At 38.6% G+C, this 15,609-nt stretch overlaps 1 protein-coding gene across 3 annotated transcripts in view; it reads left to right on the top strand.

Annotated features, from left to right (window-relative positions):
• The first annotated feature begins 8,735 nt into the window (after positions 1–8,735).
• Positions 8,736–15,609, top strand: part of lzts2a (leucine zipper, putative tumor suppressor 2a) — a 37,478-nt gene continuing 30,604 nt past the window's right edge. For all 3 annotated transcript variants that reach the window (XM_077495880.1, XM_077495877.1, XM_077495878.1), the window contains exon 1: positions 8,736–10,398. The gene's annotated coding sequence lies outside the window, so the exon portion shown is untranslated. The remainder of the gene's footprint in view (positions 10,399–15,609) is intronic.

Raw genomic sequence — 15,609 nt, 5'->3', positions numbered from 1 at the left:
GACAACACAGACGCGGGACAGTGAGGCAATGTCAGTTTTGCGGTCGAGGTAATTCAATTTTTCTTTTCTTTTTTTACCTTTCTTTTTTTTTTTTTTTTTTTTTTTTAATCTTGTGAATTATTGCGCAATGTCAACATTTGAAACTTTGATGTATTAGGGTTCCCACACAAACTCACCAGCCAAAAAGCAGAGCAGCCTAGTCAGCATTTCCGGAACGCAAGACAAAACAAAACACAGTTATGAAAAGACGCACTGGTGTTTTTTTGTTCCGTGACCACATCTTTTAATAGGAAAAAAAAGCCTTCTACAGCACTCTGTTTGAAAACTCTTTAAATTCAATCGACATTATGCTACTACTTATGATGTGCCCAACTTGACCACCAGCGGGCAGTATAATAAATTATAAAAAAAATATATTGTCCAATCATGCTTATTTTGATATTCCCCAATCTTTGTGAAGTAACTGGAACATTGCAAAAGAAATTATTGAAAAAAAAAAAAAGTTTTAATTTTTAAGCTATGATGTGTCCACTACAGAGGACATTTTTTTAAACTTAAATGCTAGGCTCAAATGCAGTTAAAATAATTCAAACAATACTTTAATGTGTTCTTAAGAGTCTTATAGAAAACATGCTAACAACATTTAAAGTCTAAATTTGTTCAATAAAAGTGTTATACACTTACTTTTCCTCTTCCCTAAAAAGTGCTTGCACTGAGGGAAGCCATTTTCTTTTATGATGCAATCAAAGATAGCAAAGCCCCACCCCTACACATTTGGTATCATTGGAAAGCTCTGAATGTCCTCTATAGAGCACAAAAGGAGTTAATTCAGTCGTATGCACTGGGTGGGAGATATTCAGGTTTAAAAAGGTCCACTACAGAGGACAAATTTGAATTGCTGGTAGTCAGGAGTCACTATTGGCCAAATATGTAAGGAACACTTGGTCACGTAACAAATTAAACTCTGGATCCTTCACAAACCACTTTTTTACAGCTCACATGCCACATCCAAAAAGACGAAAAATTGCCAAGGAGAGTTTCCCTGTCGATAAATGTAAACAAAACCGAAAAGATAGAGAAGTTTTATAAATTGTTGTAAAACTGACGCGACAAACAAGAGCAGCATGCAAAGCATATGTCAGCACATACTTTATTACATAAACTCACTAATCCATTTATTGTCTGCACTCTACACACTGAGCTTTCATTTTGTGATTGTTATTGCCACGTGTTGTTCCTTTCACATGTTCCTCCACTCCTGCGTTTCCTTCACTCACGCCAGAAATGACGAAATGCCGTTTGGCTTCAGCGTTTCACTTTAAATAAACTTTCTACTTCAACTTTCCGTCTTCTCCTCATTGCTTGTCTTTTCCTTCTTTTACTTTTTACTTGCGCAATCTCTTGTCGTTGGTTGATAGTTTCCAAAGTTCAGCTTTCTGCTCGGGCTGAGCGCTTTGGTCTTAAATCAAATTCTGTTTTTCAATTTTCTATTTTGACGGTTTCAGTATTATAGTGATATAGGGATACAATACTAGTTTTTTTTTCTTTTCATTTTTTCTGTTTTTAAACACAATCCTTTTATTTTTGGTGCAACAAAACCCAGTCGTACACATTGTACACGGGTAATTAGGCGCACATGCCACGGTCACTTCATGTTGCTGTCGCGTTATTTATGTCAAAGCGTCTCCTCCTAAACAGGGCCAGCAGGAAGTGCCGGTTCTCACTCCTTTTGTGTTTCTCCACCGTCACTATGAGGTTGGGTTTGTTTTTTGTTTTTTCGCCATAACGCTTCATTTTGACAGCTGCTTTCTGTTTCAAAGAAACAGCATGTCAATTTTGGATGCTTTTAAGATAAAAATATCTCCGGTTTTCTGCACCAAATTAGCATTTTGGAGAGAAGTGATGGGATAAAAACGGCTTCGGAAAATAAGATCCTGCGGGAGACGAGTGGCAGATGAGGGTTAAGACATTGATTTTTTTTTTTTTTTTTTTTTTCCCCCAAGATAAGTTTCAGGGAGGGCGTGGAGAAACACAATTAGCCGTGTGCCTGATTTTTTTTCCCAAAGTGTTCACTTTTCCCACATTTTGTTAGGAGTAATTCAATATTTTTATTGAAAGAAATAGCGCTTAGAAAAGGTTGTGAATATTTACTGTAGGTGTATTTGTTTTGTTTTTTGTTGTTGTTTTTTTAATTGCAAAACTTTCCTCAAAATAATTTTAATTCTTTCATTATGAGCTGTTCTGTGGCGAATTGTGAGGGAAAATGTTACTGGATTCCATTTTGGACTCAAGCGGTAGTAACAACAAAGTGGTCAGTGTGTGTGTTGCACTGTTTTAGACAGCATGACTTGTTTTATGCACATAGAGCGACATCTAGCGGTCGTTTAAATTCAAGCGGGTGGACTTTCTTTTTCTGGCCACTGAAGGTCGCCAAAGACTCATTTATTGGTACTGCTCAACTGTTGACGTCAGACAGGTAACAGGAGAGAATTTATTTTTTATTTTTTTTATTTTTTTTTCGATGTTTTTAAGTTTTGTTTATTTTTTTCTCAAACATGTCTGAAATTGCCAAAAAAAATAAATAAAAAAAAATAAAAAACACAGGACGGTGTGGATTTTTTTTTTGGTATATGTGGAAAACTGACATGAAAATTAAATTATTTTAAACATATATATATATATATATATATATATATATATATATATATATATAATACAGCATTTAGTTGGAATTTATTTATTTAATTGCAATCCAAATTCTATTAATAATAATAATAATAATCTTATGTATGACTCAGTAAAATATATGTTAGTGTTACTGATTCATGATTCAGGGTTCATGGCAAAAAAGGAAAATGTGACGATAACCATTGAACAGGAAATTGAAGTACAATTAAGTGAATCTAAGTCACGGCTGCTCAGTGTACTGAAGTGACAACCAGGTGACTGCAAATAATAAAAGAAGATCTGTGGTTGCTGTGACAGAATGTCACATATCCACGCACATAACAATCCTACTGAATTCCTTCCTTCTGTGGCAGTTTGGATAAGCGACTAATCTCGCAGTGCAATTTTGGCCCGCCTCACTTAGTGTGTGGCGAAACTGATGTGTGCATAATTGAGTTACTGGAGGCAGCTACAATCCAATGGATTAAAGCTCATCTCTGTGTGTTTACCTCCCAGTGGGCACGTTGGTTTGACCCACTTATGAACGCACAACATGCATGCGCGCGTTCACCCTGCACTAAATAATAACAAATGCAGACAAAAATGCAGCAATTAAGGTCCTGTGATGCATTTGCATGAGGGGCAAGGAGAGCCACAGTCGTCAGTCGGCATGTTGGTTTGCCCGTGTGTGACGTCAATGTGTGCTAGCATGTTATTTAGAATGCTAGCTAATAATATTGAGCCTAATGTGAAGGTTGTTTGTTTTCATTGAATAATTTCCTAATTTCTTACTGAACATTTTTTTTTATGGGTCATCTTCCGTGTGACCAAAAGCGACGAGGATGCAACGTGTAAACATGAAACAAAGCAGTGGGAAAGCTTTCCCGATCACGATTGTGTACATGCTAGATACGTGGTGTTGGTGCTTGATGATCATCATTTTTAAGTACTTTGCTGCCATCTTGTGGCTTTTATACGTAATTACAAAACCCAATTTTTTGAAGTGTCAATTATTTTCTGCAGCATTTCAATTCATTTATCTGGCAAAGATTGATTGTACATGAGTGAATTCATCATGTCATCATCAAAGTGGCTGTATATGGTGTGTGGTGTTTATTTATTCAAGAGGACATGGCGTCTCTTCCAGTAGAGGAAATATGCTGTCAGTATCGGTGCTTTATTCTCATAGTACCCCTTCCTTTGTGGCAAATCTCTTATGTAATTCAGATTAATGCCACACACACACACACTCTCTCGTGCGCTTTAAATAATTTCTCAGGGCTCCACTGTAATAGCGCGCCAATATTTTTACAGCTCTGTTGGGCAAGGAGACAAAGCAGCCTGGAATGACCCCGACTTGTAAGGAAAAAGAACACAAAGTCGGTGGGAATTGTGTTGGTGGCTGAAAAGAAATCATTACTCATTTTCTTGGAATATTAAGGGCCATAGTTTCATGCCCACAGAAACTCTAGCTAGCACGTGAGTTTTTTTTTTCTTTGGGTATTTTCCTTTGCATAGGTAATTGGCTGTAAAGGGGCATTTGTGCAGTTGTGGGAAGGAATACAGTCGACTCCTGACTAATTGAAGCAGCTCCAGAGATTTTATTCTTAAAGAAAATTGTACTTTAATCTTTTAACATTACAAAAAATTTTCCCTTAAGAATTACTTTTCTCTAATAATTGGAAGGGGAAAAAACATGTTACTACTTGTAAAATTGTAAAAAAAAAAAAAAAAAAGAACTTGTAAAAAAAAATAGAATTATTAAAATTAAGATTATTATTTTATTCTGATAAAACTTCAATTTTTAGTTGTAAAATTATGTCTTAAATATCATAGTAGTATAACTATGCTCATAAAATTATAACGTTTTTGTAAAATTACAGTTGTTATGGTAAAATAATGGGATTTTTATTTATCTATAGTATTTACTTGTAGTCTAGTAAGATCATTACTTTTTTCTGTGATTCTTAAAATATTGGGATTTTAATCAAATAAAACTGTGCTTGTTTTTTCCTCTTAAAATCATGACTAATTTAATCAAATATATTTTTTTATATTGCCCTGTGATTGGCTGGCAACCAGTCCAGGGTGTACCCCGCCTACTGCCGAAAAGCCAGCTGAGATAGGCTCCAGCACCCCCCGTGACCCTTGTGTAGAATAAGCGGTCAAGAAAATGGATGGATGGATGGATAATTTTTATATATTTTATTTTATTTTATTTAAAAAAAAATGTATTTTATAGTGCACTAGCGACAAAACATTTCTTTAATTGAGTATTAATTTTTATTGTTAAACATGGCAATAATAATTTATATTTTGTGTTTATTTGATTTAATAGACAGATCAAGTCTGTTTTTCTAAAATAAAAAAAATCATCGTAAATTTCCGTTTCTGAGATTTTAACAAGACTTACATTGTTCTCTGTCATTCCACTGTATGCTGATGGGGTCACTATAAGTTGAATTTGTTGGTTACTACTGTCATCAACTCCCAGGAGGTCATGTGCAGGGCATAACACAGTTGAACAGTTGGCCCCTTATTAAAATGTATTAAGAGCATCTGGATGGCGAATAAAGGGGAGCATCAAAGTGGTGGCTGGTGACTGAATATATTACAACCCCCCCCCCCCCCCACCCCCACCCTCCCCGCCTACTCCTAATGAGCAGATATGAAATAATCATTCCCTCTCATGTTGGAGAAAGTGAGCCGTCAGGTAGATCAACCTCGACAGTGACGAGATGAGAAGCTGCGCTATAGTACACAGCCCACTCAATATTGGACGAGCTGTCATCTGAAAGGGAATCGAGCCTTTCATGCTACACTGCACCCTCCTCGTCGGACCATTATGGAAATATGCAAATTTAACTCCCCTTAACTGTGTGTTTCTAATTGTTACATTTGTTGTTGTTTTTTTAAAGGGACAAAAGAATGTCTTCACTATGCAGTTGGGGAGCTTTTCCAGACTCACCAACAAATGTGGCAGGTACGTGCATTTGGTTGTGGTATTTGAAAATTCAACCTCCAAAGTCTCTTTCACATGGCAACTTGAAATTTGGTTGACATGTCTGTCATGAGCAGATCTACAAAAAAAAAAAAAAATCTCAAGAAACCAAGTCAGAAAAGTAACAGGAAGTTGGCAATTTTGGTTTGAAGCAGCCATTATAAAGTCAACTGGGTCATTTCCTAAATAGGTTTCGGATTTATTTGAAAATTAAGCCCCTGAATCCTGGTTTCATGACTATCGTGAAATTTGGAGGACATATCTATCATGAGTAGCTCTCAAAAGAATAAAAAAAAAAAAAGAAACAGGAAGTTGGCAATTTTGGTCGAAAGCAGTAAGTTTAGAGTCAATTTGGTAATTTCCAGGATTGACTAGGTAACATACTTTTTGAATTTGAAAATTCAGCCCCTGAAGCCTGTTTCATTGAGCATTGTGAAATTTTGTAAACATGTCTACCATGAGTATATCTACAAAAAAGTCTGAAGAAACAATGCCCGAAAATTAACAGGAAGCCGGCAATTGTGTTTCGAACCAGCCAGTGTACAGTCAATTGGGTCATTTCCGAAATTGTGTCAGGATTATCGCCTGGCAATTATTTGAAAATTCAGACCCCAAATCCTGTTTTATGGCGCAACGTGAAAATTGGTACATGAGCAGATCTACACAAAAAAAAAGCCCCAAGAAACTATTCCCAAAGAGAAACAGGAAGTTTGCGAATTTGGTTTGAAGCAGCCATTGTAGAGACGATTGGATCATTTCCAAAATTGACTCAAATTTGGTGGAAATTATTTTAAAATTCAGCCCCCAAAGCCTGTTTCATTTAGCATTTTGAAATTTGATATGTATGAGTAGATCTACAACAAAATCTCAAGAAACAATCCCCAAAAAGTTAACAGGAAATCTGTTCTATCAGATTTTTAACGCCAGTGAAGTTCGATGAGCCGCTGTAATCCCCAAATTTCTAATAACTACACTCCACTATTTCCAATTTACTCGCATGGAGTCCTCGGTTGGCTTGACCATTCAAATTTCCCACTCAGGCGTGGGATGGCAAGGGCACATTCATCACCGATAAGCCAGAAGCAATCGCCGCTTTCATCACGAAGCGTCGGAGGTTTGCTGGTGGTTAGATTCAAGTAGTCATCCACTTGGCTTTGACGCGCTGTTTGTTTGGTATTTATGAATCACGCCGAGGCAGAAGGTCGAGCTTCGGTCAGGTGTCTGACGGGGGCTGAAGACCCTGCAGGTAGGCGACAAAAACACGAGTGAGTCATACGAGCCACTTCTTTGGCCTTCGCACCAAAGAGGATTGGTGACAAAAGCTGAGCGTATTTTTTTATGCAGAGGCACGAGTGCCAGCAATTCCTTTCAAGAAGCTTTTCATGCTGCATGTGCCATAAAAGTCCCAATAGGAAGTTCAGCTTAAATGGAACAATTTGATTTGAAGAGGGAAGACATGTCATAAGTTCTCTTTAAAAAAAAATAAAAAAATAAATAAAAATTGCTGGAATTGGGATTTCAGTCTCATAAAACTAGAATTTGATGTTAACTTTTTATTGTACTATTGCAACTGCATTCTAATAAGATTAGAAATGCAAATTTATTTTCATTCATTATCAACATTTTTTTTTTAAAGAAATACAACTTGTGTCATGTAATATTTTTTTCTCTTAAAATTATGACTTTTTTCGTAAAATCTGATCTCTATATAAATAATTTACCCCCTTTTATAGAAAAAAAATTGAAATTATAAAAAAAAAAAAAAAAAAAAGTCATTCCTACCCCCCACCCCCCACCTTTGGGATTAGCTTTATTTTTTCATATATTAAACAAGCATAAAATATTTCTTTTTTTTTCCCAAGCAAGATATTATCCACAGAAATAGAAAAAAAAAATCTTACAGTTAGTGTGAAAATAAGAGTTTCATCTTGGGAAAAAATATATATTTCGCCACACATAAGTAAATTATGTTGAAAGAGTTAGCAACCGAATGTGCTTTCATAAACTAGCCTTGTCTGTTAAAGTCATGTTAGCGTGCACACCATGAAACCTTTGTACTAAAAAAAAAAAATGCTTGAGAACAAAATGATCCAGGTGGATTTTTGAGATGCTAAAGGATTTATTTTTTATCTCAGACCCTTTTTAATCGTCTCCAGCTCGTGACGAGAGAAAAAATTCAACGCCCACCGTCGACATGATGGAGTCGACTTTAAGAGGCGGCCCCGGTGGGGATGCGGCACATTTGCACGTTGCTCATTTCAGCTGGAAATCATATTAGAGTTGGCGGGCTTGAAATCAAGCGTGGAGAACATTTAAAGGAGAACGGCTCGGAGGAAGCAGGCGCAACTGACGGACGGACGCGCTGCAAAGGATCAAACGGATGAGACTTGAAGGCGTCGGATGAAAGTGCAGGAAGAGACGTCAGTCAGTCAGTCAGTCACGTCCTTGGCCGTCACGCGGGAAATGAAAATGTTCACGGAGGAGGGGGCGGGGTCGCTGAGAGTTCACCATCCTGAACATCAAAGTGGTCAAGGTGATGCTCTCATCAAATGGAGTCAACAATTATTGTGTAGTTCATTTTAGGCCTGCCTGATTAATCGATAGAGTCAGGATGAGACATTAACACTCATTCACTGCCTTTGACAAGTATACTTGTCAATTGTATTTTTTAGAGCGGTGCTAAATGGGGGCGAATCTGAGCATGCTCCACTGTAAATATCAAACTTGGAAACAACTTTACTGATGCCCAACCACCGGTAGATGACATCATTGCCCCATTTTATAGGAAATAAACACAGTTTCAGAGTCCATGGGAGAAATGGCTGTATTTTGGCAAACCTACATTTTTCTGCTGTCAATTATAAAAGAACGGGACGGGGCAAAAAGTAGGGAGTCTATTCTGTTATTTGGTAGATTCGGTTTATATATAATTATTGAATGTAATATCACGCGAGTATTGGAAATGTAAAAATTTTCTATAATGACTGGCAGTGAATGAGTTAAAAGTTAATTATAAGGGACTTTTTTTTTTTTCTTTTTTTTTTTTTTTTTTTCTTTTTTTTTTTTTCTTTAAGCATATTGATGAGGGCGTTGGCACAAAAATCTCAAGAATCACTGCGCTAACTAGTTCATGTGCCAGGTGGCTCTTTGAGGACATTTGGGGGGTTTCTCAGACCCCCCTGGTGGAAATCATCCCCTGTAATCTTCTCACAAATGACATCATTGCCAGGACGTCTCCTCTTTCGCGAATAAAACGGGCAGGTGGCGCCCATTGTGGTCAGGGGGAGTCACTCATATTGAGTTTCCAGGGTGTGTGAGGCGGCAGACTGGGCGGGGATTTCATCACCCTAGAAGTTCAAAGCCGTCCCTTGACCTCCACCATCAACGCCTGCAGGCCAAATAAACATATTGAACACACATGGACACAATTGTTAATAAAATAAAATTACAAGTCAAGCACTTGACATTAACTAGTAGAATTTTGTCACTATGGTGAGGTCAAAACTGAGGTCAAAATATGTTCTATGCACCACTATTCTGATAAATATTGCATTTGTGTAGTATTTTTTTTTTTTAAGCAGAAATGTTTTTATCACCGAGGCGTCCATTTTGTCACTTGCTGTTGACTGTAAATGACATCACAGTTGCTCAGGTAATGACTAATCACAGCTCATCTGTTTTCTGATTTTGGTCATGTGACATTCGCAAAGTGAGCCCTGATAGGTTTCAATACCTTTGAGTTGAGCAATTGTGATTTCATTTTTAGTCAACAAGTGGCAGTTACAAGGTAAAATGGCCGTCCCATAAGATGGATAAAAACAGGTGGATTTTGAAGCTTTCATGTTATACATAATATGTTTAGACCAGTTTAGGTTCATATCATATATTGGTCAAACAGCTGTAAAGCTGATGGTCAACTAGTGAATGATTATTTCTTACGACTAGTAACATGTTTTGTTGTTGTTGCTATTTTTACAATGCCCAGCCACTACAGACAGTGTGCCATTTCTGCACACTAGTAGCACATTGGTAACATACTAGACAAGTGGGACTTTTGGGGCTACTAGTTGTGTGTGGCATGCCAACTATATGGGCCTGTTATGAGTAAGACAGTCATTCTACTAGTGCAGTGGTGGCCAAGTCTACTAGTGTCACTTTTGGCCTACTAGTAGACTTCTGTCCTTACTTGTAGCATCAAAAAGCCCACTAGGTGTTTTTCCATGCCAAAGTTGCTCTAGTAGTGTGCTAGAAATATCAAACAGCAGTGTGAAACAAAAGAATTCCAAAGGCACAGTCAAGAGAGTTCTAAAATACGTGCATTTACGTCGCGTATTTTTTTTATTTATGTATTTATTATTATTATTATTATTATTATTATTATTATTTGTAGCAGCGCCCCTTGGCGGAGTTCCGGTAATTAGACTCAAACGAGCTTCAACTGCGTGACCCCGCCCCCCTCATCCTGTGAGCAGGCTCTCCGGGTGCGCACGCCGAGCAGCCTCAGCAGCGTGAGCTTTTTAGGTGGACCTTTTCGCCAGACCCTCCGGGCGGTGGAGACACTTTAGTCGGGGACACCAAACCAACGGAACTTGCTAAAAGAAAGACAAGCAAAGTGGAATTTTATCGCGTGGTTGCCACGAAAGTTACACTCGGATACGACGAGCTGTCGTGGCGGGCAGTTGAGTGGAAATGTAAAGTGTTGTCCGGAGCTTCAAGACGTCTTGTTTGAGGTGAGTACGAGTCGCTGTTTGCTAACTGAATATTGACTTGAGGTTTATTAAACGCTTATGTTTTGGAGTATCGCCCCTAATTGTTTGTGGTTTGAAAAAGAAATGAAGTAGACAAAACTAGTACGATACTGGAGTTAATGACAGTGATGTGTGTTTGTTAAAGTGTTGCCAAACTCAGGGTTGGGGGGACACAAAATGGCCCCTGGCCCAGGGTCAGTTTTTGTTTGTTTTTATACGTTTGGTTGGTTGGTTTTGTCTTTTTTTTTCTTTTTTTTTTTTTTCTTGTGCCCCATTTATATGTCAAATGTAAGTGGCTCAATGAAAGCCATTTCACAAGAAAGAACCTATTGGTTGCCAGCCAACTTGGAGTATTCCAACTCATCTTTCAAGGCTTGCAGAAAGTTTATTTTATGACTAAACAAAGAATCTACTCAATACAAAGATTGTAGACTCTCTTCTTTGATCACACACTGAAAAGTTTGTTTCTATTGAATTCCACTGTGGAGTAATCAGCAGCAGAACATGGGTTGGTTTCACCCAAATAACATATTTTGGCCCAAAAAACGGAACACAAGTGTTTTGTGTTATGCACAACAGTGACTTCATGCTAATCATTTTTGCTTTAGTGACGCCTCAGACAGCTGACAGTCATTTTCTTCTATAAAATACCAGCAACAACGAAAATGTGATAATTTTTAAAAACAAATTTAAATGGCAAAATGGTGTGCAGTTTATTTTTTCTTTTTCTTTATTTTTATTTTTTTTTTATAAATAACCACCAGTGTAAGAATTTTACATTTGACAAACTTTAGAAATTATTTTCACACTTTGTTGTTGTTGTTGTAGTACTTAGTGTATGTACTGTTTGTAAGTTACATCATCACTCCTTCTTTTCTCTGTCCTTTTGCATAAAAAAAAACAAAAAAAAACGTAGTTGATGACAATTCTTGTCACTGGCGGTTTTCATTTCATGTCAATGGCACTGAAAGAGTTGAGCAGTTAAAGACGTTCAGATTTTTGGATTAATTTTATTTTCACCTGCGTGCATCCAAGGTGCAAATTATTTTTAGTTTTCTTATCTGCATAACGCTACATAAAAAAAATGGCATTAGAAAACGGGTTAATGCCAATCAAGTATCATATTTAAGGGTAATCACTCATGATAATTTTTTGGAAGGCTTGCAGAAAGTTTATTTTATGACTAAACAAAGAATCTACTCAATACAAAGATTGTAGATTATTGTGTGCTTGTACTCCACTACATCTGGGTGGTTTGTCTAACTTGAAGTCTGTGACCAACCCACGCATTTTTTCTGTGTTGTGTTTTTAATTAAGCGCTTAGTGTGTGTAACTAGACACTATTACCCCCACTTGCTATGTGCAGCTGTTAGTGTACACACACAGCCACGCATTCATACACTCAAGCATTGTGACTGTGACTCGTGATCCCTCCAGCTGTTTTCTGTTCTTATGAAAGCCAGGATCACTAATGAAGAGGTTGCAGGTCACCAAAGATGCCAGAGAGCACCGTTTGTTTTCATGATCCCTTGCCGGGCTTACTTTAATATATGGATTACTTTGGAGTTGGGATGGAAGCCTACCAAGGTCTGATTGGATCATAAATAATCCCCCACAGAGCATCTCCTCCCATCAGCGTTGAACCCACCACGCTCGATGTGATTGGTCAAAAAGTTAACGTCAGTCTGGTCGTGGAAAAAAAAAAAGACTTGTTCTGATATAGAGAATACCTGAAAAAAAACCTTGGAAGACAAAATCTAGCTTGTGAAGTGTATTTGTAAGGAGGTTTCAAATACATATTTCTTCTTCTTTTTTTTTTTTTTTTTTTTAAACCTCATATGTATATAGACAGCCACAATCAAACATTTTCGAGAATTTTCCATTTCAGTGTTAACATAAATGCTGCCTGTACTTCAACTACTCATCCCAATAGCGTTACATCACCTCTCCATGGGAATGCTCAAGTATCATTCCGCCTCAGTACAAGGAGACGGTATATCATCCTTGGCTTGTCACCAGAGCGCAGGCCGGGGGTGAGGTGAGGGCAGAGGGGGGCTGAATAGTTATGGTGGGACACAAGGGCCAGAGACAAGAGGGGAATTTGTAGGTGCTGGCAGAATGTGATAGCCGCGCTCAGGGTTGCAGCAGCTTAAACAGAAGGAAGGCGAGCTGGGAGGGGAGGCGTGATGTTGAGGGAGCGTTCCGATCATCTCGAAGAAGTTGAGCGAGAGGACCGCCACGGTCATGGTCAGTTCAGTGTTGGCGTCGTTATTCTTACGACGGAGTTGTAATTGTACACTTGAGTAATCAGTAGTTTTCTCCTAATGTTGGGTACAGCTCAGCCTCATGCAGTGAATTGAATTGGCTGTACCGGTGTACTTATATGTTTTGTCCAGCGAGTGTAGGCACGACGGGAGCCAATTTTACAGCTGATGCAAAAACCACTGCGGTCTTCTCTCAAGTCGGGTGGCACCGTCTGCTCGGGACCCCGCGGCTGCTTTTGCATAATGCACTCATTAGCGTCATGACACGCGGACGCTTGTCGTCTGCGCTTTCGGGGGTGGTGTTACGTAACGAGTAGTAAAACGTGGCGGCCATCGCTCGCATGCAACCACCCTGAACTGAACCCTCACCATTTGATGCTCACCTGGGGACAATATAAGAACAATAGACATAAATTCAGGACTGTATATGGAGGTCTATAAAGTACAGATGTTTCAGCTCCTCACTGAGGATAAACAATATATGTCTGTAAGTGAAATATAACCATACTTCAGAGTGCTTGTGCCTTTACACCAGTGCTTCTCAATTATTTTCTGTCATGCCCCCCAAGGAAGAAGAAAACATCTCGCGTGCCCCCTATACGCTTCGTCATATTTCCTCGTCTTAGCTTTCGAGTGACTTTCGTTTGTCTCTTTATCTCCGTCTCTCTCCGCCTGTCTTCTCATCCCTGTCAAATATTTTTTCATGGTGTCACTTGAGGGTCTGACTGCTACACTTCGTGCCTACACTTCATACTCATACTCTGTGCTGTGTGCAAAGCGCGCATACTCAGTGTAAACAAAACTCCTACACCTGCGCACACTCTGCCAATGAGAGCTCCACTGCCCCCTAATGTAGTGGAGGTGCAATTGCACTTTATTTTAAGACAGTAAAAAAGAAATCAAAATAAAAAAAAGCATGTTCCCCGATGTCAAACGCGCCCCCCTTGACGAACCCTCGTGGCCCCCTGGGGGGGCCCGCCCCACTATTTGAGAATCACTGCTTTACACGGAGTTGGAAAATTTAAGAACCAAAATGCACTTCTCGTGCTTGACGTCGTCACTCTTTTGCCATGTATGAGGAATCGATAAGTAGAGTCGTCAGGCAAGCAAACAATTTGGGGGAATCAAATTTACTGGAAAACAGTTTTATTTTGATTTGAAGAGCATTTTGGGAGGATTTTTACTGTTTTTTTTTTTTATGTTTTTTTTTTTGTTTTTTTTCGCCAATTATGGGCCGGGTCAGTCCCAATCTCATACGAATAGCAGGAATTGCCTGTCCAATAAATAAACAAATTGTTTAAATAGATATATTTAACATCTTCTGATTGGCTTGGTGATCGGATCGTTTTTAAACTCGCTGTTCGGTGACTGGCTCCAAAATTCTGATCGTCTAATACCTCTAACATTGTTTGCTATTTTTTTTTTTCTATCTGTGGATGAGTAAATAAACTCCCCCCAGGCTATTTGAAGACATGTTTTTTTCATGATGTCATATCGAGAATGAATGCCAGGAAACTCCACCTCGCACTGGGCTTAGTTTGTGCTGCTCTTTGCGACAAATGCCAGGCCTATTCCATACAAAAAATATTGTGAATGTACTGTATGTTGGGACGTCACAATGAGGTTCGTTGATTTGTTAGCCATGTTGGTGGTTCCAGTTGTACTTCTTAAGTCCCCTCAGCTGTCATGGGCGGAACATCGAGTTATCATGGACAGCTGTCAGAACATTTTAGAGAAAGGCTCTCTGTCTTGCACGCTTATACACACACATGTACACGCACACACACTAATACAACAACTGTAAGCTGTCATTTGTAGTCGCCTGCTTTTGGGGTGACCTTCCTGCTTTTATGGGCTTGTCCCACACTCAAAATTCTAAGCCTTAATTCTCTCCATATGCTTTTCTGATTTACACAGTTAGAAGCACTTTTCATTGTGATTCAGTGAAGCGCTACAGCACTAATACAAACCACAAACGCACTAATAGGCACATTGTATACTTAATACATTGTAAATGATTACTTTTCACACTTTGGTTTGTGTGCGAGCAGGTTTACAGCTTGTTTTTTATCATGTGGCATAAATTACTATTAAATGTTGGTCATTTCATCAGCAATTGAGTTAATGATGCTTCATTAGGAACTTTACTTTTTTTGTCTCTCAGAGGTAGAGCAAATAGTGCTTATAAAAACGGCGTACGTTGAATTTTAAACACTGACAGACGCAAGATCAAAGACAAAACGGCGTTGGGCTTTCCTGTTTTTTTATTCATTCCCGCGTCCACCTTTTCGACAGCTTTTTCATTAGCACAAGCCCTCTGCGAGCGGCTTCAGCGGGGTTGTGCTCATCCCCTCATTAAATATTTAAGACCACACGAGGACGTTAAATCACTGATTTGTGTTGTCTGGGTACGACTGCTCTAGCGACTTCACATTTAGCGCGGCTGCACTGGAAAATGTCGTTGCCAAGCAATAACAAAAAAAGATGCCAGATGAAAATTCATGTGGCGAACCATTTTTATTAACCAAATTCCATTTTGCGTCCCTTTGACTAACTCAAAAGCCAGATGGAATGACACTGAATTTCCAAGGCTCCATAATATTTATTGACCCAAATGAAAAACATGGCTGTAACTTCGAGGTGTGGTTGTACAAACTGATCATGTCAACTTGTGTCATTTTCAAGCAGTCTTGTAACTCTTACGGACTACAATCCATACCCTAGCTAATTCAATATAGCAGTCGTTTTAAGGTTTATACCCTCATGAGGATAAGCAGTTCAGATAATGGATGGATAATCAACACAACATCGATGCTGATTCCTATCATCCAGCCAATGGGCTTTCACATTATGTTAGCATGAAATTAGCAGACTTTCATTTGACAAAGTTGTGTGCTTTAGTGGAACATTTTGGTGTTCACATATGCAA

Source organism: Festucalex cinctus, chromosome 14 (genome assembly GCF_051991245.1).
Source record: "Festucalex cinctus isolate MCC-2025b chromosome 14, RoL_Fcin_1.0, whole genome shotgun sequence".
Taxonomy (NCBI): Eukaryota; Metazoa; Chordata; class Actinopteri; order Syngnathiformes; family Syngnathidae; genus Festucalex; species Festucalex cinctus.
The sequence above is the reverse complement of the archived record's forward strand: the minus strand, read 5'-3'. Positions and strand labels throughout refer to the sequence as shown.